At 38.5% G+C, this 25,288-nt stretch overlaps 1 protein-coding gene and 1 pseudogene across 15 annotated transcripts in view; one reads left to right on the top strand and one right to left on the bottom strand.

Moving 5' to 3' along the window:
* LOC105499433 (phosphodiesterase 4D) overlaps nt 1–25,288 on the bottom strand; it is a 1,582,997-nt gene that overhangs the window by 556,145 nt on the left and 1,001,564 nt on the right. The gene's annotated exons all lie outside the window — the stretch shown is intronic.
* Nucleotides 9,385–9,756, top strand: LOC112423190 (NADH dehydrogenase [ubiquinone] 1 beta subcomplex subunit 4 pseudogene; annotated as a pseudogene).

Raw genomic sequence — 25,288 nt, 5'->3', positions numbered from 1 at the left:
TGAGAAGTTTAGACTGGATGGGCAAAAGCACCAGTCAGAAAACTGGTTAGGAGGGCATTTCCATTAATTTAAGAGAAAGATGATATTATAGTCTTGTGGTAAGCATAGGAAGTAGTAAGAAATATTGGATTTGTTGGGCAAAGTGTATCCACCATCCCCCAAATACACACACACACACACACAAATCTCTATCTCAGCATTTATACATTCATGGTTTATAAATGAGGCTATTTATGCGTGGGACATGGTACCTCAGGCCTGTAATCCCAGCTCTTTGGGAGGCTGAGGCAGTGGGGGGATCACTTGAGGTCAGGTAAAACCTCATCTCTACTTAAAATACAAAAAAATTAGCTGGGTGTGGTGGCCAGCACTTGTAGTCCCAGCTACTTTGGAGGTTAACGCAGGAGAATCACTTGAACCTGGCAGGCAGAGGTTACAGTGAGCCAAGATCACACCACTGCACTCCAGCCTGGGCAACAGAGTGAGATTCTGTCAAAACAACAAGCAAACAAAAAAAGAAACATGAGACCATTTATGGGGATGGGGCTGTTCTCCCTGCCCCAAATTTGTTGTCAGTGACTGGCAATCGTTTGTAAACCTTACTGACCACAGTGCCTGAGAAAGGTGCTTAAAAGGTTTGTGCGACTGATTTCAGATGAGTGGAATGACAGGCACAGAGGAAAGAAAGCTCACAGTAGGTATTTGGGGCAAGAAGATCTACGTGGGAAGCGCAGAAAGGCATGGACATTGTGGTGAGGGGCCTCTCAGAGAAACTGAGGTTCACATTAGAATGTACTTCACGTGAAAGAAGTCGAACTAAGAGAAGTACAAGAGGAGAATAGATTTAAGATGACAGGAAAGAGGCCAAGTTTCGTGGAATCTTTATTTAAAAAAAAAAGAAATTCAATATAAGTTAGATTTAGGAAATCAGGATTAGGAAAGGGCTCAGGATTTACTACATAACTTTCATTTTTAAATCAGTAAAACATTCTGAAATCCTTACATTTCAACTATCAATTCACTGAATAATGTCAATATTTTGATTATTTTGTTGCTTTTAAGTGATAAAAAAGAGCTGTTCATAACTAATGGAATATGTATATGTACACATACACACATATACATATATATACACATATATACATATATACACGTGTGTGTGTGTGTATATGTGTGTGTGTGTGTGTGTGTGTGTGTGTAAGAAATTCCTCAGTTTCAAAGACTGGCATAGAAACGTTCCTATAGATATACAAGGATCATTTACACTCCTAGGATGAACAGACATGCTGGCATCATGAAGGTTTACTGGCGTTAATTAGGTACCTTTCAAGGGAGATAAAGGAACAATAGGAGATCACTACTAAAAAAAATATCTGCTGCAAAATAAAACTAATTGAAAACTGAGGCAGGACTAGGAGAGCAGTAGAGAATGATGCACCACTGAGAATGGGGGAAGAGGAATTAAGGCAGGTACACCTGGAAGAAAGGTGGTTGGAGGAGCAGATGTCTTGTCTTTACATCAGGGCATTCCTCATGTATAAGGGAGACTTGGCCCATCTTGCATAAAGCAGTCAGGTCAGAGTGAAAATAAAAAGATGTATAACTGCCCAGTCTCTTGATGGAAATGTGGAGACCCCAAGTCTGGTATGGAAGGGACACAAAGCCAACAGCTATTTTTGCAGGTAAAAGAGAGGATTTTTTTTGTTTCCTAATCCACGTCATCCTCATCTCTTGCCTTTACCTATAGATACAGCTTTCTAATCGGCCTTGCAGGTCAACACTTGTCCCTCTGTGCACCATTCTTCTCCCAGTCAATTACTGGCCTCTAAACTCTTTTTGAATAAATAGCAAATCTTATATTATCTGTTTCAACCTCATTTCCTGACACTCTTTCCCCACTTTACTCCAAATTGCATAACTTCCTGGTCAGTTCTTTAAAAGTTGCCTGTTCTAACACTGACTTCTTCCTCCCTCCCCAAACTATCTCTACAGTTAAGTTTATGTCCTCTTCTTATTTGATCCTATGGCAGCTTCCACCTGTCTGTCATAATATTTGATACACTTGTAATTCTAGATATGTCACCCCAGAATGTATAAAAGTGTCTGGTACATGGTAAACACTTAAATATGTGTTAACCGTTGAAGGTTGGATGTTTACTATTGATGAACACGAAGCTAAAAAGATAGTAGCTGATAATTATTGAGAATGAAAGGGTTTTTACACTAATTTACATTTCAGATAAGGTACAGCTGGCTCTTAGAGATGTTAAAAAGAACATCGAATAGGAACAAGTTTTCACTGAGATTAAAAGAAAATTCAGGTTTGAAATTACTATAGAACATTGTATAATTTCCCATGTTCACAAATTTAAAAAATACAGTACACTTTAAACAGAGTTCATGTAAGGTATATTTGAGAATCAATTCAGCTCCTTGGTGAAAAAAATTAAAATTTAGAATAGTTAATTGAATGGCTGTCATTTACATATTTTAAATATTTGCTCTTGAACTATGAATAACCACATAGAAATGTGAGAAAAATTAAATTTAAGAGGGTATTTATTTGGAGTATACTTTTAAAGCAAGTCTTATGAATCATGGTAAATACTCTTATATGTATGCTCAGGGTATTTGAGTGCACTTTATTCTCCAATTAAACCCAAGACTTAGAGACAGTTGCTAGCCACACACAAACAGTGTCACTGTCCACTATTTTACACAAACGGCAATTGAGTAGCAGGGGAGGGCAAATTCCCCAGTCCTGAGTTACTTCTGGGTGTGCCCCAGATGTTTAAGCTGCATGTTAACTAACTCATTTAGGCCCCCAGAGTAACTATTAATGCACCAAAGCTACAATTTGAGAAGATCTTTTATTTCTGAGAGATCTGGAAGAATCGCCAACAATTTGTAATATCTGTTCTTACCTGGGCAAAGAATCTTGTGCAGTAAAATTGCTTACAGAGGACCTCTATTGCTATAGGGAAAGTTTCGGTTCACTTGAGTAAGAATTATCCTTAAAAGGGATAGAAAAATTCAGGAATGGAACAATATTGACTTCCCAAGACTCACAAGGTGTATATACCATTTAGACAAAGTTTTTAGCCTTGAAAAGGAACATCTTGTATTATTGTTAATGTGAATATTTATGAAGCACTATCAGTAGGCCTAACTCAGTCCCTGCTCAATTAGGTTATAATTTAATTAGTCCTAAATGCAAATCCTCTAAATTGGGGTGGTTGGCTTTTGAAATGAATGCCAACTAATATTATTATTGATGGCTCACTATCTTCTGCTTCTCTCTCTCATTTCTCTTTTCTTCTTACCTTATACATACATTTTGCTCTCATACACCCACCCTCCCTGAATTGAAAGGATGTAAATCAAGGTACACCTGCAAAAGCAGAAGCCCTGTGGTCCACATTGAACTTTAAAATCCATACTAGTGTTTTGTACCTGAAAATTATAGGGATGTTTTGTGAATGTTTATAGGTCTAACACAGTTATCAAATATCAGTTTTGAACCACGAAAACATTTCTAAGATATTATGCAAACTAAAATCTAAATTGAGTTCTCTGTTTCCATTTGAATTTCACATATCTAAATTTCCTATATTTTTTCTGAGAGAGCTCCATATCTGTGCTGGAGTTGGTTCACTGCACAACATTTCTTACAGGGTAGACAGTACACCTTATTTTGTGCTACATTCGCTGTTGGGAAACCTCAGTTGTATTACAATCATAGATGGTCACTTACTAATATAGAAAGTAGAAAAAAAGGCTGCCCCTATGAAAACTATTTAATAACTTTAATAAGCTGCTTTGTAAATAAGTAAATAAAAAGATACACTTTCTTTTACCATAGCAAACTCTTTATTATGGTCTAGTTCTGTGTCCTCAACCAAATCTCAACTTGAATTGTAATCCAAATTGTAATCCCCACGTTTTGGGGGAGGGTCCTCATGGGAGGTGATTAGATCACGGAAGAGATTCCCCCATGCTGTTCTAATAATAGTGAGTGACTTCTCTGGAGCTCTGATGGTTTTATAAGGGGCTTTTTCCCTCTCCACTCTACACTTCTCTCTCCTGCTGCCATGTGAAGAAGAACATGTTTGCTTCCCCTTCCACCATGACTGTAAGTTTCCTGAAGCCTCCCCAGTCATGCGGAACTGTGAGTCAATTAAACCTGTTTCGTTTACAAATTACCCAGTCTCAGGCAGTTCATTATAGCAGTGTGAGAATGGATTAGTACATTAAGCTGGTACTGAGAGTACTGTGGCACTACTGCAGATACCTGAAAATGTGGAAGCGATTTTGGAACTGGGTAACAGGAAGAGGTTGAAACAGTTTGGAGGGCTCAGAAGACAGGAAAATGTGGGAAACTTTGCAACTTCCTATAGACTTGGAGGGCTCAGAAGACAGAAAGACATGGGAAAGTTTGGAACGTCTGAGAGACTTGTTGAATGGATTTGACCAAAATGCTTATAGTGATATGAACAATGAAGTTCAGGCTGAATTGGTCTGAGAGGGAGATGAGGAACTTGTTAGAAACTGGAGCAAAGGTCACTCTTGCTATGCTTAGCAAAGAGGCTGGTGGCATTTTGTCCCTGCCCTAGAGACCTGTGGAACTGTGAATTAGAGAGACGATTTAGAGTATCTGGTAGAAGAAAATTAAAAAGGAAGCACACCATAAAAGTTTGAGAAATGTGCAACCTGATGATGTGATAGAAAAGAAAAACTCATTTTCTGGGGAGAAATTCCAGCCAGCTGCAGAAATTTGCATAAGTAATGAGGGGCTGAATGTTAATCACCAAGACAATGAAGAAAATGTCTCTAGGCCCTGTTAGAGGCCTTCACAGCAGCCCCTCCTATTACAGGCCTGGAGGCCAAGGAGGAAAGACCTTATTTTGTGGGGTGGGCCTAGGGTCCCCCTGCTCTGTGTAGCCCTGTATCCCAGCTGCTTCAGTCCCAACCATGGCTAAAAGGGGCCAACATACAGCTCAGGTCATTGCTTCAGAAGGTCCAAGCCTCAAAGCTTAGCAGCTTACACGTGGTGTTGGTCCTGCAGGTGCATAGAAGTCAAGAACTGAGGTTTGGACACCTCCACCTAGATTTCAGAGGACGTATGGAAATGCCTGGATGTCCAGGCAAAAGCCTGCTGCAGGGACGGGGCCCTCGTGGAGAACTTCTGCTGGGGCAGTGCAGTAGGAAAATGTGGGGTGCAAGCTCCCACGCAGAGTTCCCACTGGGGCACTGCATAGTGGAGCTGTGGTAAGAGGGCAACTATCCTCCAGACCCCAGAATGGTTGATCCACCAAGAGCTTGCACTGTGCACCTGGAAAAGCTTTAGACACTCAATGCCAGCCCATGAAAATAGCCAGGAGTGGGGCTGTACCCTGAAAAACTACAGGGGTGGAGCTTCCCAAAGTGGTGGGAGCCCACCTCTTGCAACAGCGTGATCTGGATGTAAGACATGGAGTCAAAGGAGATCATTTTGGAATTTTAATGTTTAATGACTGCCCTATTGGATTTTGGACTTGCATGGGGTCTATAGCCCCTTTGTTCTGGCCAATTTCTCCTATTTGGAATGAGTGTATTTACCCAATGCCTGTACCTCCACTGTATCTAGGAAGTAACTAACTTGCTTTTGATTTTACAGGCTCATAGGCGGAAGGGACTTGCCTTGTCTCAGTTGAGACTTTGGACTTGGACTACCTAGTTAATGCTGAAATGAGTCAAGACTTTGGGAGACTGTTGGAAAGTCATAATTGTGTTTTGAAAAGTGAGAAAGATGAGATTTTGGAGAGGCAAAAGGTGGAATGATATGGTCTGGCTCTGTGTCCTCACCCAAATCTCGAATTGTAATCCAAATTGTAATCCCCATGTTTTGGGAGAGGGAACCTCATGGGAGGGGATTAGATCATGGGAGCAGTTCCCCCTGCTGTTCTCATGATAGTGAGTGACTTCTCAGGAGATCTGATAGTTTTATAGGGGGCTTTTTCCCCCTTCACTCTGCACTTCTCTCTCCTGCTGCCATGTGAATAAGGACATGTTTGTGCCCTCTTCCACCATGATTTTAAGTTTCCTGAACTTTCCAGCCATGCAGAACTGTGAGTCAACGAAACCTGTTTCCTTTATAAATTATCCAATCTCAAGTAGTTCTTTATAGCAGCATGAGAATGGACTAATACACCCTTGTAGTGATTAACATTTTCATCTTTTAAGAATAATCAAAAATAGATGTGCAGCAAAAATGTCATACCATTGCTTCCTGTGCCCTGTGATACACAGTGGAGCAACGCAGCACTCCTCACTAGATAAACATTCTCAAATAACAGTACAGGGCACACAGTTCTAGGAAGGCAGACCACACAGCTTAGAAAAAGTATACGCTGCAGCTTGAAGTGCAAACCACAATGAGGCAATGAGGAGCTTATGTCCACTCTCAACGTAAAACATATCTCTGTTAGGTCCTCAAATCCCTATGGTTCTCTGCAGTCACCCATCAATGACAACTAAGGGACCATGAAGGGGGAGACATGGACTGTCATTGTCTGCTGCACCATTCTCCTGGTGGTTTGATTAAAAAACACTGAAACTGAAGGATATGTTTAGAAAATAATTGTATGCGTGCTTCAATGCATCTTTTCTCTCTACTTTTAAACTCAGGTAAAGTCAAATGCATATATATTCTTATTATTTACATCAATGACTGTTTCAGGAGGTTGACATGTCTTGTTATCTAAAACCACAGAAAATTTGAATGTTGATCAACATTTAAAATGGCAACAGGAATCTTTTCCCATTGTTTAATTTTATTTATTTATTTATTTATTTGAGACAGGGTCTTGCTCTATCTCCCTGGCTGGAGTACAGTGGCATGATCTCTGTTCACTGCAACCTCTGCCTCTCAGGCTCAAGCAATTCTCCCACCTCAGCCACCCTAGTAGCTAGGGACTACATGCGCATGCCACCACGTTTGGCTAATTATTTTGTATTTTTTTTGCAGAGATGGGATTTTGCCATATTGCCCAGGCTGGTCTCAAACTCCTGGGCTCAAACAATCCACCAGCCTTGGCCTCCCAAAGTGCTGGGATTACAGGCATGAGCCACCATAACTGGCCAATTTTATTTCTTATTTGTCCTTTTTTGTTTGTATAGCCATTCTCCTATTGATAGACACTGTTCATTTTAATTTTTGACTATAACAAAGAATGTTTTGGGGAAATTTTTAAATTTATTTTCTTCTTTTTTTTTTTTTTTTTTTTTTTTTTTTGAGACAGAATCTCGCTCTGTCGCCCAGGCTGGAGTGCAGTGGCCAGATCTAAGCTCACTGCAAGCTCCGCCTCCCGGGTTTACGCCATTCTCCTGCCTCAGCCTCCCGAGTAGCCGGGACTACAGGCACCGGCCACCGCGCCTGGCTAGTTTTTTGTATTTTTAGTAGAGACGGGGTTTCACCACGTTAGCCAGGATGGTCTCGATCTCCTGACCTCGTGATCTGCCCGTCTTGGCCTCCCAAAGTGCAGGGATTATAGGCTTGAGCCACCGCGCCCGGCCAATTATTTTCTTCTTATGCCAAAACAAAAGCTTATAACAGAAAATACAGGCAACACGTGACTATGTAAAATTTCTGCAATTGTACTTACCCTGAAATAATCACTGAACGGCATGGTGGTTGTTATGGTGTGTGCATGCGTGCAAGTGTGTTTACAACATTTATCTTTTTCTGAGTATAAGCTTATATGTAAATTTTCAATTTACATATATGAATAAGCAAATGCATAAATTTGTAAAAATTGAATGGTACTACACATACTTTTTATAAGATCCTTTTTTTAATCCTGTAAGGCTATTAAAATATTCAAAACACTATCCATATTCTAGTACTACGTTCGCAAAGTATTCATTTTAAAATATCACTGTAGTAGAGTATATTACAGCAGGTAAAGAAGTTCAGTTGAAAGTTACACTCCTAATATTTGAGAGAGATAAGAATGAAGTTTGATATACTTAATCCTATTGCAATAAAGTGAACTTTCAAATATTTCAAGCCTTCATTGCAAAGTAAAATAAGATCTATTCTTATTTCTTCAAAAATTTTATATATTTAAGCAGGTAAGGTGTCTCCAGCTGAAAGAAATACTTTTATGGCCAGCCTTCCAAATTGTATACCACTTTTTTCTCTTTTAATTCTTCTGTCTCAGATATTTAATTAATAAGAGCTGCTGTAGCAAGGGGCTTGTCTATAATTTTATTGTCACCATTTCTGAGTCATCTACTTCTGATTTGTTTTAAAATCAAATGCAAGATATCTGGCTAACATACAATCACCATCAGCTAGGAATATAACAAATAAACCAATGACAGCCTTCTCTGACGCACTCTTACTTTTATCTGAACCATTTTGCTAAGAAAAATTAGTTTATTTATTCATTAAAAGTCTTAAGTATCCTTCTGTTATATCCGAAACCTCAATTCCTCAACTCCTTTTTTGTTAGTTGGCCATCAGTCGTCAACCATCATCCAGTTAAAGTCAATGATGTGAACAGTTAAAGTCAATGATATAAAGGTAAGCAAAATTCTTTTAAGTTCTGCTTTGAAAAGAGGGAACAAAACCCTTGGTGACAGGAGTTTGTAATCTAAAAGCGGCACTGTGATTAAGTGACATATTGAAGAACACATACATGTGTGCCAGGAAACAAATCTATCCTGAGTACAATCAGAAACAGAGATTCTATCAGACATATTATAAAGCTTGCTTAAGGAAGCCTGAGGGAGCAGTGACAATCTTTATTATGGAAAAGGGTATAGTTTGAGAAAATAATATTACATCAAACTGGGAAGGACAGTTAAGAGAATGGATGACAGAATCAGGATATAAAAAGAGCATAAGGCCTAAATATAACCAGATGGAGTTAAATAGGGTCATATTTGAAGTCCTGCCCTTTGGTTAAAACAAAAACATCTAACTGAGCAGCTGCCGAGAGAGAAGGATTGATGATGCCTAAGTCAAGCCCTTTTAGTTAAGTGCATGATGTCACAATGATACGATGAGGCAGCCAGCGTCTATCAAACTAAAGTCATTTTCATTGATAAATCACCCCCAGGATGAGGCAATGAAAAAAAGAGTCTCTATGATGCTCTGAGCTAATTGAATTACTTTAGGAATTTCTGGAATTTGCTCATCTTTGGGCCGTTAAATTACAAAAGAAGGTTATGAGATAGGAGCTAGCCTAATGGGGAGTCACTAGAAAAGGAAAGAGATGTGATAGTATAATGGTAGCCAACTTAAGGAATAGAAAACATAGGGAACAGACCTGATGGTTACAGATACAAAAGTGTCACATGAAAATGGAATTTCAGGCAGTTGTGCACCGGGTCACCAAAATGTCATTCCCAAAGTATACTCCGTCGCACCTCGCCACTCTGTCCTTGACCCTCAGCCGAATATGACATATCTCTGGAAGCCCGGCAGATGCAAGCTGAACGGTTGGCCATAAGAGCCCAGTTGAAACAAGACTACCTGCTTCAGTACAACAACCCTAACCGCCAAGAGCTCACTGAAGATCTTGCCTTGATTCGAGATCAGCAAATGTCTATCCTAATTTCAGACTCACTCCTAAAAACTCACTCTTGGAAGCTCTGTGTGGAATCGGGCCCCTGTTCTTCTGGTATTATGTTTTCAAAACTGACAGGGATAGAAAAGAAAAACTTATCCAGGAAGGAAAATTGGATGGAACATTTAACATCTCATATTAAGTCTGGCAATGATGACTATATGGATTCTTACTTAAATAAATCATCTATTAATCATTAAAAAAAAAAAAAAAGAAAATGGAATTTCACTCACCCTGTGTGTTTCCAAGATTAACAAGTAGGAGTAATGTTACTTAGAAGTTTTGTGGAGGCCAAAGTTCAGTGAAAGCAAGACCAAGCCAGCAACACAGAGCCAGCCAATGACACATCAGCATTGACCAGGAGAAGGATGGCCAGCAATGGGGGCACAAGCATTGACCTTTGAAGGGTCACATCACAGCTGTGTTAGCACTGAACCACAGGGCACTGGTGTCTTCTTTCATTCTGAAAATTCGGATTCAACAAAAAATTTGTTTCCTTCCCAATTTACCTTCCTTTGAACTAATTAAACTTCTGTCCTCTTCATCCCTCAACTATTAAATATTAAAAAATATGTTGACCAATTTAAGGTTTTGAAATAAAAACATTATACGACCAAAAGGTTTGATAGATTCTCAACAGCATAACACTGTCTACTTTTCTGTAGGTATCTCCTGAGCACCAGATACTAAGCTCCCTTGATGAAAATAGCTTTTCAAAACATGATAGATATGCTAGTGCACTGTATTCAGAATAATGTGAGTTCATACGGACTTGTCAGGATGTAAAGAACATACAATGCTTGGTGTGTTTCATGCGGGCCCCAGGTATGGCCCTGGTGCAGTGCCTCTCACATTGAATACACATATGAATCACCTGGGATCTTACTGCAATGCAAATGGTGAGTCACTAGGTCAGGGTGGGGCCCCAGAATTTCTACCAAGTCCAGGTGATATTCATACTGCTGGTTCATGGATCACATTTTGAGTAGCAAGGTAAAGCATATTTCCCATGAAGCAGCATTGCAGAATGTTTATTACCAGGCCAATATTTACCTAGGCATTTCTTTGCTTTTTATATTAACACTTCTATTGACACAGATCATAAAATTTCTGTTTTCCTTTCTTCGAAAATTAAAATATACAGTATACTAAAACTTCAAAAACAAAAATCAGACAGTTTTTCTCCCCAGGTACTTAAGAGGATACAAACCCATGAAACTTGGCCTCAATTAGATTACAGTGGTCCCTCGGGATCTTTGGGGAGTGGTTCCAGGACTCCCTGCAGATATCAAAATCCATGGATGTTCAAGTTCCTTATATAAAATGACATAGTATTTGTATATAACCTACACACATCAATATACTTTAAATCATCTCCAGATTACTTATACCTAGTACAATGTAAATGTTATGTCAATAGTTACTATGCTGTATTGTTTAGGGAATGACAGGAAAAGTCTGTACATGTTCAGTATATACACAACCATATTATTAAAAAACAATTTTGGATTGAATACACAGATGTAGAATCCATGGATACAAAAGGTCTACTGTACTTGGAAGTATCAATAGGAAATTTCATCAAAATTGATGGTGAATTTTGCACAGAATTAACTCTCATTTTGTTTTTATTTATTCAGCATATGTAAGTCGGTCTCTAATAATAAAATAATTACAATGACTATTTTTCTCCAGCTCTAAATTTATTATAGCAACAACTCAGGATCAAATATAATTTGAGATCCCTTTGAAGGGGTATAAGCTGTTGGTTGATAATGATGTTGAGTAGATGGTCCAAAAAGACTCAGTCTGAACATCTTCAATTGTTTGCCTTAGACCAAATTTTAAGTGAGTGTAAGAATTCATCTTCTTTGAATACAGTGTATTGAATTTCTTAATGAATTCTCCAGCAAACATGAAAAAGTAAATGATGTTATCCGGGCAAGACTGTTTCCTTATAGCAAAGTAAGAATGTCATCTGTGGAGTTTTGAAACTTTATTGTAAATCATCACACATGACTCCCGGGGAAGCTTGTACGTGTATTCTGAAGTAGAAACTGCCCTTTTAGCGGTGATATTCAGAATCTAGTCAGGCTGATCATTGTCCTAGTCTCAGCTTTTAGCCTCCTGTTTCCTTCATCTGAAATGTTCTTGCCCTTCACCTCCTTCAAGTCTATGCAAATGTCAAGCTGGAGGGCCACGCTATTCAAAATTGCATCCCTACTGATACTTCCTATGTCATTCCCTTTTTTCCTTAGCACTTACCACTATCCAACATATAATATATTTTTTTACTTATTTTTCTTGAATATTGTCTATCTTTTCTGTAGTTTTCTACTGCTGGTGTAATAAATTATCAGAAACTTAGTGATTTAACAATTAAAATGTATCATTTTATAGTTGTGTAGATCAGAAGTCCAACACAGGTCTCAAAGGGCTAAAATCAAGGTGTCTTCAGGACTGCATTCCTTTCTGAATGGGCTAAGGGAGAATCTGCTTCCTTGACCTTTCTAGCTGTCCACATTCCTTGGCTCCTGGCTCCCTTCCTTCATTTCCAAAGCCAACAAAGTTGCATCTCTCTAACCCTTCTTCTGTTATCACATATCTCTCTAACATAACCAGGGAAAAGTCTTTGCTTAGAAGGACTTGTGCGATTAGATTGGGCCCACCGGACTATTATAGACACTACATCTCCAGGTCTGTGCCCCTAATCAAATCTGCAAAATCCTTTTTTGCATGTGAGGTAACGTTCATATAGTCCAGGGATTAGGCAGTAGAACTCTTTGCAGGGGCCATTATTTTGCCTATACTCATTGAAATGTAAGCTCCAAAAGGTCATGGATTTTTATTTGTTTGATTTGTTATATTCCTAGCACTTACAGCAGCACCTGGTATACAGTATAAACTCAAAAAATATTTATTTCAGCAAATTAATGAAAGAAAATTGAATTGGGCTAATGATGTCATGACAAACACATATTTGAAGTGCAGGTGCTAGACACAGACCCTTACTAGATTTTTTTGTTTTGATTTTTGAGATGGAATCTCACTCTCACCCAGGCTAGAGTGCCATGGCACTATCTCAGCACACTGCAACCTCTGCCTCCTGGGTTCAAGCAATTCTCCTGCCTCAGCCTCCCAAGTAGCTGGGATTACAGGCACCTGCCGCCACCATGACCAGCTAATTTCTGTATTTTTAGTAGAGATAGTGTTTCACTATGTTGGCCAGGCTGGTCTTGAACTCCAGTTAGGTGATCTGCCTGCCTCAGCCTCCCAAAGTGTTGGGATTACAGGTGTGAGCCAATGTATCTGGCTAGCCTCTACTAGATGTTTGAAGAGTTAACCACTTTAATTAAATAAACCTTAGTCCTCATTTGAAAAATGAGACCATCACTTTGCCCACTTCATAGACTGGTTTAGAGAATCAATCAATGTGATTTGCATTAAAGTGGTCTGAAAATCCTCAGCTAAAGAAATGTAAATCATTGATACTATACTTTTTAAGCTGGTCTTAGTATTCTTACCTAAAAATTTCAGTTTCTTTGAGCTCAAAATATCAGCAATTTTGGTCACAGTTCACTCCTCAGACTTTCAGAAACCCCATTCAAGATGCTGAAAAAAATGTGGGAAAATCTTAAAGCATGGCAATACCCTTCTTTGGTTTCTTTTTTGCCAAACATACCATTCCTCAGGGTCACTGCCCTAGACTGAGTGTAGCATGATTGGACCATCTAAGAAGATGGTGGGATAACAGGAAGTTATTTGGAGTCTTCAGAGCTCAGTCTAGTCCAGGCTCTTTTTGACTGGGCATTTCCATTAGTATCTCCAAGTCACCCTGCTGCCTAGAGTTCATCATTCTCAACTACATATTATTAAAACATGTTAGCAAGTACTGCAGTGGTGCAGAAGAAAGTCACTAAGAGCCTTATTGTTTTTATTTCCTTAAGGTAGGACTAGAACATAATTTAACTAACACACTGTCTTCATATAACTTAAGTTTATAACCAATATCACATAAAAGATAACATGCCCACAAATACTTGTAGAGTTATTTTGCTGATCTTTCAACAAATAGCACTTAGAACTTTTATCATGTATTTTTAGAATATTTGTACAAGGAAATGAGCCTCTCCAATTTTATTGAAAACATTTGTCAATTTTATTAAATTTTTTAAAACTCAGAATTTGCTTGGAACTCATATGCTTATATTTACTAGAAGACTAAAAATCTAAAGGTTTAAGAGAATTTTCTATTGCCTTAGCAAATCTGTAATGCCAAAATTAGAAAACAGTTATTTTTCTCCAGGATCGATGTAATTAAAAACACTAAAGTGGGGGTCAAATGATAACAACAAAGCACTCTTAATATAGATGTGGTTTGTTTCTCTGGGCCTATGACTATATATGGATATTTGGAAACATTACAGTGTTTGGCGACAACAAAGCTATTCATTGTTAGTCAACAGATATGCACATTGTGGTGAAAACTCAACCAATAAAATTGTTAATTTAATGCAGTGATTCTCAAAGTGTGGTCTCCAGACCAGCAGCATTGGTGTCACTTGAGGACTTATTAGAAACATAAAATTGGAGGCTTTACCAGAGATCTACAGAATTAGAAATTTGGGGGAAGAGGCCCGGTAATGTGTGGTTTACTGGCCCTTGTAGGTGATTCTGATGATCATTAGTGAATGCCCTTTTACTTTCTTACCTTAAAATCTTATAATCTTGTTTGATAATGTATATGAAAATGCACAATTGCTTTTTAAAATGTGAAAATCTGAGTCAGCAATTAGGGCCAAGTCATATCTAAAAATCATGTGGGCAGAGTATTCTGAAAACTAGATGTTTGAATCAGCTGAAAAGCCGCCACTGCAACCCAAACCTAAAACCTCCCCTAAAACCCAAACCCAAAAGTATTATTTATTCAATAATTTACATAAATTATCCATGTAAAATAAACATTGTATATATGAAGAAATGCTTTTCACATATTAACTGAAATCTAACTTATTTTGTTGGAATCTTCTCTCACATTTTAGACATATTTTCCAGAGACTGATTTTCTTGCTCCACAATTGTATTGGAAACCCCCCAAAAAACAAAACCAAACAGACAAGGCAACAATATTCTCTTTTAATCAACTAGATTTTTTAAATCCAGAGTCTTAAAAATATGGGTATTTTCCCCTGTGAGTTAAATAAGCACAAAACAAACATATTATATGGTCTATAGTCTTATTTTAGTAACTGGAAACACTATTTTGCCTGCATTCCAATTGTTATGGTAAAGGTGAAGCCAAAGTCCTGAGACAGCCTCAAGGATCTGGTGGCTAATTCTTCCAACAGAACCAAGGACAGTGTCCCAGACAATGAGGTCTGCTTCAGCTGCGTCTCACAAGGTGAGTGTCCAGGGTATACAGAATGGGGTTGAAGACTCTTTCCACAAGAGCAGCAGAATAGCATGCACATGAAAGTACTCCATTACCAAGAGCCCTCAAGGGATGAACCTGTGTGCAATGGAGTTACACCATCCAGGACTTCCAGAGTAGAGGACTGGGGGTTATTGGTAGGCAATGGAGAGCCAATGAGATTTCAGGTTGTGGATTTACATATCACAGTCTCTTGTTAGGAGGATGAGCTCCAGCCAAAGTGTAAGCTTTAAACTGAATCTTACAGAGCCTGTTGTCAGGAAAGTCTGGCAATTTCTAGCTTGCCAAAAGCCCAGGCGAAAGCAATAGTGGTGGTGATGGAGGTTAGAATGTGAGAAACCTTTGGGCCAGGTTTGAATGTGATGGCTGAAGGAAAAAATAGGAAACAAGGTGAAAACTTGGGCTTCTTGTTAAGAATTTCTTAATATTGGGTATGATACTTATTTTGCATTACTTATCCATGCAAACTATTGAGGACAACAAGATAATTTTGTGCTTAGATTGGTGTGTGTGTGTGTAGTGGGGGGTCCTCTATCATGTATCTAGCTGATTCAAATCATTTTTTTCTAAATGATAGGAACACGTGAAAAGTGATATCTCTGGGAGTCAGAGCAAGTATGGATCCATTTCTTAACTAGCAGTTCTTTAAGTGGAAGTCTGTGAACCTCTAAAGCAGCAGAGTCATGAAAGACATTTAGAAAAACACAGTCACCTGGGTCCTGTCCCCAGAAAGCCTAATGTCATTTTTCTGGGTGTCTGGCCCAGGCATCAGATTTTTTAAAGTTCCCCAGGTGATTGAAAGTGGATAAGAACTAATGCTTGAAAATGTAAGTGAAGGCTTTTTTCAATTAGATAATATAACTTTAATTTCATTCTGTTGATTTGCCTAATAATGTGTTGTGATGCTAATGAAACCAAAGTGTTATATATTTACCTCCTAGGGATTATGCAAAAACAAATAAGATAATAGGTATTACAGAACATCAAGCTGATACTTATTTGGGCCCTGTTGTCAGCAACAGTGTTACAGCATTTTCCTGCCGGGAGTAAATACTTACATAAATCACTGGGAAAATACAGCAAAGTAGCATAATTTCTTCACTTTTACCTTTAACATGTGGGCTATAAAGTTGTCTATAAAATACTACCTGCCATAACTTATAATAAATACATCCTTTTTATTGACATAAGATGGGTAAATATAGTTTTTAAAAGGCATCAGAGGAGCGATAAAGGCAAACTGGATGTCAACACCCATTTTGAGGGGGTTAATTTTTCTTCCAGGAAGTTTATAAATGGCAGGTCCTGGAAATCCTAAAATCCCTAGATGGACTTTGCCTGGCACATACTTGACATTCAATAAAAATGCAGTAAATGCCTGAACAAGACCAGCACATGTGTTGTCTTCATATAGTACAGTAACACTACATTGTTTGGGCTGGGTTGTGCTGAAAAAGTCGATCTCTTCCAAGACTTAAAGAATAGTGTCTAAAATTTAGCAATACGAAATCTGGGCAGATGTGTAATGAAAGTGCTATGAAATGATTAGAATATCTAAAACAAAGAATAAAAATACCATGGATTTGCTAATTTTGGATATACAAATATGGAATATATCAAATACACATGCAGTTCTATCTGTAATATATGATTTAAAAAATTAGCTTTTGGCTACTTTTAAAGATTTTCAACATGAAAGTTGGAACTACCCAACTTCCAATGAAGAAGTCTCAGCTCTATGCATCTGCAATATTTAACTTCTCCCACTTTTTTCTTTTTTTTTTTTTTTTTTGAGACGGAGTCTCGCTCTGTAGCCCGGGCTGGAGTGCAGTGGCCGGATCTCAGCTCACTGCAAGCTCTGCCTCCCGGGTTTGCGCCATTCTCCTGCCTCAGCCTCCTGAGTAGCTGGGACTACAGGCGCCCGCCACCTCGCCCGGCTAGTTTTTTGTATTTTTAGTAGAGACGGGGTTTCACCGTGTTAGCCAGGATGGTCTCGATCTCCTGACCTCGTGATCCGCCCGTCTCGGCCTCCCAAAGTGCTGGGATTACAGGCTTGAGCCACCGCGCCCGGCCCCACTTTTTTCAAATCTCTTCGATTTCAGCTGTTATGACACATTTCCAAGACCTTTATTCAGACCCTTACAAGCTTTTGAAAAGACTCTCTTTTTTCTTTAATATGAGATGTATTGTTTACCTATTACACTGAGTGGCACTACAGAAAAACATGGATAATCTGTATTTCTGCACTCTTTGTGAATGAGCTAAATGCAATGTTTACCACCACAAATTTGGTACAACCTACATGAAATAAGACCTCAGTTTTAAATATAATACTGTTCCACATAGTATGACAAATATATACTTGGTATATGAACCATTTGGTATGCTACAATAAGACCCACCCCCAATTTAAGCAGGCTTATCTGAAGTTTACAGAAGATTTAATATAGTTTCTAGATGGTTAAATATATATATGTATGGGTGTGCGTGTATGTGCATGCACACATATTTGCTGAGTGGTTAATATAAAAGCTATGATAGGATGTGAGGATAAACACTGTGTTATCTAAGTACTATAGAGAAAAAGAGTTCTGAGTATCTGGAATAGGATAAAGATCACAGGAAAAGAGATTTCCATAAAAGAAGCTTTGACAGCTTTGACCAACTCCTAACTGTCTGCCTGTAGTCTACATTATGTATGATTAGAAAGTTTGTGTTTCACACAGAAACTTTCCAATTATTAATTAGGAAAACATTTACACATGGTATGTCACATGAGTAGGTTTGTCTCCTTAGCAGACCACAGTAATGCAGATATTAAAAAGGATATGTTGTCAGAAATAAATTATTCATGCTTCCTAACTTTTCTAATTTGGTAATTTGAAAACATTAATAGGATTTGGCCATTCTTAATTGTGTTGATGACAATACTTGCTCTCTTTATTCCTCAAGGCTAGTTGAAATTTATTGAATTTATATTAATTTTTATGACCATCTGTGGCTTCTCAAAAGTAAAATAACTTCAGAAGCTTCATAATTATGGAGAAAATATGAGGCAAAACTTTGCAGAATGATTTATAATTTATATGAGATTTTTATTTACTTTTTTAGAACTATCACTTGAATATGTAATCATCAAACAGGTGACCTTCCACTTATTTGATATGATAGAAGAAAACTTCTAGCATTCCAATTTTAACATTTTATTTGAAAATTCACTGCTATAATAACACTATAGAATTAAGGAGAGTTGTGTTGTAAACATAGTCCTTCTTTTTAAAAATGGGAACTCCTATTTTATCCTTTAGCTATTATATTCATCTACTCATTTTTAGTGTTGCTTTCACCAAACAACACGTCTATAGTAAATATATTTATGTTTTATGATTACAGGGAAGTGATTCCTAATGAAAACGAGAATAGAGTGTTCAAATTGGGGTTAGACCATCCCAGTTCTGTCATAGTTTCCATTGTTGAAATAAAATCCCCACTGAAAGATAATAGGTCTTGTTAGTTGGCAGGCAGGTTTCATTGAGTAAACCAAGTTGCTTTCTAGGATTTTGTGCAGAAAATTCTGGAACTCTAAAATTCACATAATACTTAAACTGACATCAAGAGTAGTGCCCGATCAGTATAGAAGTAATCAATGACTGTAAAAGTTGTTTGGCTTTAGCCTCTGCTGTGAAAAAGCATGAAAAGTATTTATGAGAATAGAGAGGCATAAGGGGTTGCATTTTCCACAGTTTATTGGACATCTCTACTTGGACAACCACAGACTTCTCAGACTCTACTAGCCCAAAGAGAACACATAATTTCACCCTCAAACCCACTCCTCTTGCTGGACTCCAAACTCAGTGAATGGCCTACTGTTCTTCTAGTCGTCCCAAGTGTCTTCCTGTTCCTTGCTGTCATATATATTGAAATGCCAGGTCTCGTTGAATCTATTTCCTAAGTAGCTATTTCCTAAATCTCTTTACTTTTCATTCTCCCCTTGCTGCTGGTCCAAGCCATGAGTACTGACTGGTCTGAATTATTGCAGCAATGTCCCAGCTGGTCTCCTTTCCTTCAGCACTGTCCTTCCCCAATACACTCTCTACAGCACAGCCAAATACTACAAACTCAAAGGCTTTCCCTTTTGTTGGATTGAAGTCCAGAATTCTTAACATGGATAGCAAGGCCTGCTATTTTCTGTTCCCTGCATTACTCTCAGCTTCATCTCCCATTATTCTCCAGACCATGTGCAACTGTCCTCTCTGCATCCTAAACTCCACGATATGTATGTTCAGTAACGTGGTAACATCAAGAACTCTCCACTTTCCAACTTTGCATATGCTCTTCTCTCTGCCTGCCCTGTCCATCACCTTGCTAATTTCTATTCAGCCTGTAGCTTTAGTGCCTCTTCCATGAACCATTCCTGAACTCTCCATCACCCAGTCCTGAAATCAAGGATGACTGCTTGCATAGCATCCTATATTCTGCCTCATCCTGAAAGTGATTATACTTCACTATAATTGATGTTTACTCATCTAGCTTTACCATTGGACCTCCGGCTTCACGAGAATCATGTATGTGAGTATCCTGCTCACTGTACAACCTTAGCCCATTATAGTGATAAGTCTATGGTAGGTGCTCCACAAATATTTATTAAGTGAATTAATCTGAATGCAGTTATGTACAAAGACCATAGAGTTCAGATTTTTGTCTATGCCCTTAGCTATCATGTCAAAGAACTGCAGGGTAGTGCATGATAACTAGCTGTCAGCTTATTACAACAGACCTCCCTGCAATACAGTTTCACCCACCCTACCCCCCCCAAAAAAATTCTAATCACTAGCCAGATTTAAATCTATTTGACTCTACTTCTTTCAGCGTTGGTAAGAACTATAGCAGCCATCATTTAAGAAGAGAATTAAATTACTAATATCTGTCTACCCATTTCTCTGAGAAAATGAAATTACTTCTCTACAGAATTAAAACACCATTTCTTTGAACTTGATGCAGAAGCCAATTTTCTTTTGTATTCCTGCCTCAAAAAAGAATATATGTCTAGACAGAATATTAGGGAAGTTATTCCATAAGATGTACATTTCTGCTAGAATAAACTTCATTATTTCTACGAAATTATGGAAGTAGCTGGTTATACTTCTCTACTTACTTCTTAATTTTTAAAAAATAACAAAAATATCAAAACTAGATAAAAGAGAGTCTACTCCATATTTTCTAAAACAGAATTCTGCTAAAACACACACACACACACACACACACACACACACACACACACGAGCTATGAATTTCTATACCATTCTTCAAAATTCTAAATATTGTCAACGTCATTTTAAGAGAAACAGAACTAGTTTAGTTAGTCTACATCTGTCCTGTGGTATTCTTTGCACCAGTGGATCTCAGACTCTAGCATACATCAGAGTGTCCTGGAGGTCTTTGTAAAATGCAGGTTACTGGGCCACTCCCTTCCACCCAGAGTTTCAGATTCATTAGGCCTGAGATGGAACCAGAGAATTTGCATTTCCAGCAAGTTCCTAGGTTATATTGATGCTGACCTGGGGAACACACTTTGAGATGTGACTTATACATGTAACTAATAGTAGGGAAGCACATTTAGTTCTGTCCATGCAGTTCTATCAGGCATTTTGACATGTGCCGTCCTCTTGTTCTCTTTCTTTCCTTTTTTTGGTACCAGTATCTAACTCAGCACTACTGCCTAAATACATAAAGCCTGTATTCCATGTTAAAACTTAACAGCACAAGGGTACATCATTTAAAACAAAACAAAACAAACAAACAAAAAAACAACAAAAACCAGAAAAAAGAGGGCTATTTCTGCAAGTTAAAAAATTAAATGGAAAAACAACCCAAAAATTGCTCTAAGCGGGTTTTGCCTTCAATAGCAAACATGTTTTGCCTCAGTGGTGATTTCTTTGTTCGGGAGCCAAGGTGGCAATTAAGCTGGCACAAAGAGCAAGAGCCATTTGTTTAATATGATGATAGCGTAGCCCTTTGTAAATCCTGGAACAATGAGGGCCCACACATAAGCTCATTCCAAGTTCTAGTTCCTTCTCTTCCCCTGTTGCTCAGTGTGAATTCTCATAGCCACGAAGGAAGGGGAAGATTTTCAATCCTGTCACATCCTCCCCCATTTAAACCATTTATAGTCTTAACTTATAAGATGTGAGTAAGAAATCTTCTTTAAACATTTTGCAGAGCTGATCATCAAATCTAACAAACTGGTGGTTTTGAAATATCCTTTGCTCCAAAGACTTTCCATTAACCTCTGTGTTCTCTGTTGTGTCATTGTGCTGAGAAGACCAAGTTAAAAATCCAGTCTTAAGTGGGGCTTGGTAGTAGGATTATTTTTATCTTATAGATTTATTTCAATCTTCACTTTAGGAAGAAAGAAGACCTTAGGAAGGTCTAATTCTCATCAGTTCTGGCATAAGCTGAGTCAAGTAAGGGATCTCAGAATTTAAAGAAAGGGATGCCCTTAATAATGGCATCTGAAGAAGCAAGGGTACTATACTGTGACAATTACAAGATACTACCTCAGTTCCCATCCTCCACTAGGCTCTTTTAGGATGGAGACTCTGTCTGGTTCACTGCTGTATCTCTACAATTTAGAACAGTGCTCAGAAAATAGAAGGCACTCAATATGTAGCAATTATTGCCTGACTGGCTCTCTCTGTAAGCATTGCAGGGAATGTACAACCAAAATTTATAAAGTCTAACATGACACCAAAGTTCATAAATTAAATGTTACCAAAATAGACTGTTGTTACAAACGAAGAAAATTAATCAGAAGGTATCTTTTTAGAATATAACAACCTCTAACACCCAGTCTACAAATATATCCATCATCAAACTTCTGGCAAATGTTCAAAATAAATAAGCACCTATCATGACTTAAATCCCTGGCTTTATACTTCAACAGTGTTCACACGAGTAAAAGCATTTTTGCTTAAGTTGTCTACCAGTTTATAATATGGGAAGGAATTCCCCATGGGATACTATCTCCCCCCCCCCCTTTATATAGGGAATACACGTTTGGCTAAATACTTTCTCATAATTGTGCAGAAAGCGCATACCCTTATAAAAGGGCAATCACATAGATTATCAATGTGATTGATAACATCATCAATGGTTTCCTGAAAGCAGCCTCTCCATCTTGCAAGTCTATCAACTTAGAGTTCTTTACCTTCCCTTCAGCTGAATCTACTCACTTCAGGCTCAGCCTGAGTTCATGAAAGAACCCTGCCAGGGTGGGGCCCATTTAAGGACTAACTGTGTCTAGGTCATGACACTCAGATCTGTATCTAGGGGTAACTTCTGGCTTCTGCATGATCTACTCTTCTTCTCAGGCTGCCCATTCCCTGAGATCTGCTTTGAGAACACTAGATCCTGTGCCTGATGTTCAAACTAGGATGGCCTCATACCACAATGTTTTGTTGCCCCTTCTAGCTTTGGATCTCCTGTAACCCCAAATAGTCTAATCCACACCAGGCCCTCTTATGCCCTTTTGATACTATTTCTCAAATGACTCACAAGACGAGCCTCTAAGGTCAAGCTAGTTCTCCCAGGTCTCTTCTAGTATCCTAGTGCTATTTTTTTTCTCTGCCAAGTTCTGATTTCTTTTCCAGTCCCTGTTGCTAAAATCATACTGAATCCCTCACAGCCACCCAAACCCTGGCAAGGTATGATTTTACCATCTTAAGTTCATTTTCAGGGCTGAGTGTATAATAATGACTAGTCATGCAGCACCCAGTGATCACACTGTATGGAGAGTATAGACACTGGGATGGAGGAAGGGCAAAAAGAGGCCCTCGATACTGAAACATATTTTCAGAGAGTAATATAATTGGTGAATTCTCATATGCAGTGAGGATCAAATTGATGAACCATTTTAGCACTCCCACAAGAATTCTGCTACCTCATTTCTGCACAGAATTTCATCTTATGAAAAAGTTCCACAATTTTTAACATACTATAGCATCTCTTCATGCCAAGTAGTTTTGTATTTTAAGAATTACAAAATGCACTCATCAAATAATTTTGGCACATAATATATATTTCTAAATTCCAGAACAAATCTCTCTCCTGGGGTTCTATTTAAAATACAACCTGGGCTTGTACACCATCAAGTATGATAGAAAAACATATAATCAATTCATAGAAGACCAGCACTTGCCCTACAGGTGCTAGAATTTGACATCTTGTTGAAATTAGATTGAAAATTAGTTATACAGTATGTAAAAACAAAGGCAGGCTACAATATTTCCTTCTAGTGGACATCATTAGTGCCTCAGAGATGAAATGTACGAAACTCTCCTAGAAATACTAATCAACTGAAACAAGCAGCCCCCAAAACAGTAATGTGGTCAGTCTGAATGCTGCCAGGTAATTTATAATCCATGACAAGCAGAGCCAAGTGAAAGTTATTTACATTTGTTCTTCTGGTAGAATAGAAGGGATGAGAGTGAAAAGGATCTGTTGAATCAGATCGTGTTTGACTGAGGAGTGACAGGGAAGTTCTCTTCAATTAATAGCCAGCAGCATAATTTGAGCTAATGCCAGCTAGGCTTTCATCATGAAATGACACAGAAATAAATTATTCTGTACTCAGATGCTGGCATGGTGAAGTGAATTAATCCACTCAAATTTGGAGGAGGGAAAGAGAAAGTAGATTACGCTATCTGAATTTTTTGAGCCTGTTTTAGCTACACTTTAAGGATACTGAGGTTCGTGATAATTGTTAAAATGTCCAAGTGGATCCATTTAGACTCAAATACTTGCTTGAATGAACAAATTCTTAGAAGGGAGGAACAAAACAGAGTAGAAATGGCTTTTATGAAGGTCATGGTGGTTTCTTTCACGGATTAGTGAAATTCATATTCAACTCAGAAGGTCAGGGGGAAGTGGGCAAAAGAGTTTTATTAAGAACAACTTTATAGGGGAACTCTTGAGGGAGTAAAAAGATGATTACAATGATACAAAGGAATCCAGGACAGGTTTAGAGAGGTCAAATCCCTGCTGGTTCATTCAGAAAAGATTAACAGACCCAGCTGCTGGGACTTTTCTGGCTAGGCATCCTTCCCAGTGGTCACAAGTCAATGCGTCTCCTGGCTGCCTGGCTACATTCCCATCCGTCTGGATGGAAGAGCGCCCACCCACACGCCAGACCTTTTCCTTAGGGGAAAGTTTCTGAGGTTCCACGTCAGGCAAACTTTGCTTACCCATCACTTCAAGTAAACAACTCTTTTATGGGGATTTCTTACAGAAAAAAAATGCACTTGAAAGCATCTAACCAAAGCAATGAAGGTGGAAAAAACAGAAGTTATGTGGGAATCTGAGTATAGAATATACAGACATAAAATAAGCTCTCCAAATGAGGAAGCAGTCACAACTTGACCTCTGAATTGTTTGCTATCTGTTTGTTCCTTCAATATTCAAACTGTAGCCCTGGAAATACAAACACAAACTTCTAAACACTCACAGGCCTGTGGCAACAAAATGCTACATGCTAGCTTCACAACTGGGGCATGCAGATCATAAATCCTGTAGTGGCAGGAGGGGAGGTGTGGAAATAGACTGTCATCATCCTGCAGCAAGGAAAACTGGGCACAAGGAAAAGGCAACTGGCAACGCATTCCTGGATTCTTTCATTCATTGAAGAAGGAACTTAGGGATTGAATTACCCAATTGACGCTAGTTCTACCCACACCAGAGGGCAAAAGTTCCAAGACAGCCACAGGTCATGGTTGCTTGGAATTTAGGCAGAGTTGCTTTGTCCTTAGTGTGTAATAGAGAGAAGTTCTGGAAAAGGAGCTCCTCATCGAGTCTGGTAATGAGCACTCCTATTCTGACATGGATTTCAGAGGACTCAGGAGACAACGTGCCCAGGATTTAACACTTTTACTCAGTCAGCATGAGAGGTAAACCTAATTTGGCTATATGAGACTGATGAGAAACAGTCTTTGCCATCTATAACACAAAAGGAAAAGGAAAAAATAAGAAGCCCATTACTTTTAGTTACATTCAGAGCAAGAAAGAAATTCCTACAATCACATAGCACCGGGTTCCATCAGTGGTTGGCCTGCGAGATTCTAAGCTATTAGCTGGAAGCTCTCTCCACAGTGAGTAGTGAGGAGAAGCGAGCTGTTAGTTGAATTAGCAAGTGTTTTTTCAAATGTCATATGTAGTGTCAATGTGTGTCCTAAATATAACTCCTTCCCAA

This window comes from Macaca nemestrina, chromosome 6 (genome assembly GCF_043159975.1).
Source record: "Macaca nemestrina isolate mMacNem1 chromosome 6, mMacNem.hap1, whole genome shotgun sequence".
NCBI lineage: Eukaryota > Metazoa > Chordata > Mammalia > Primates > Cercopithecidae > Macaca > Macaca nemestrina.
This window is presented reverse-complemented; position numbering and strand designations above follow the sequence as displayed.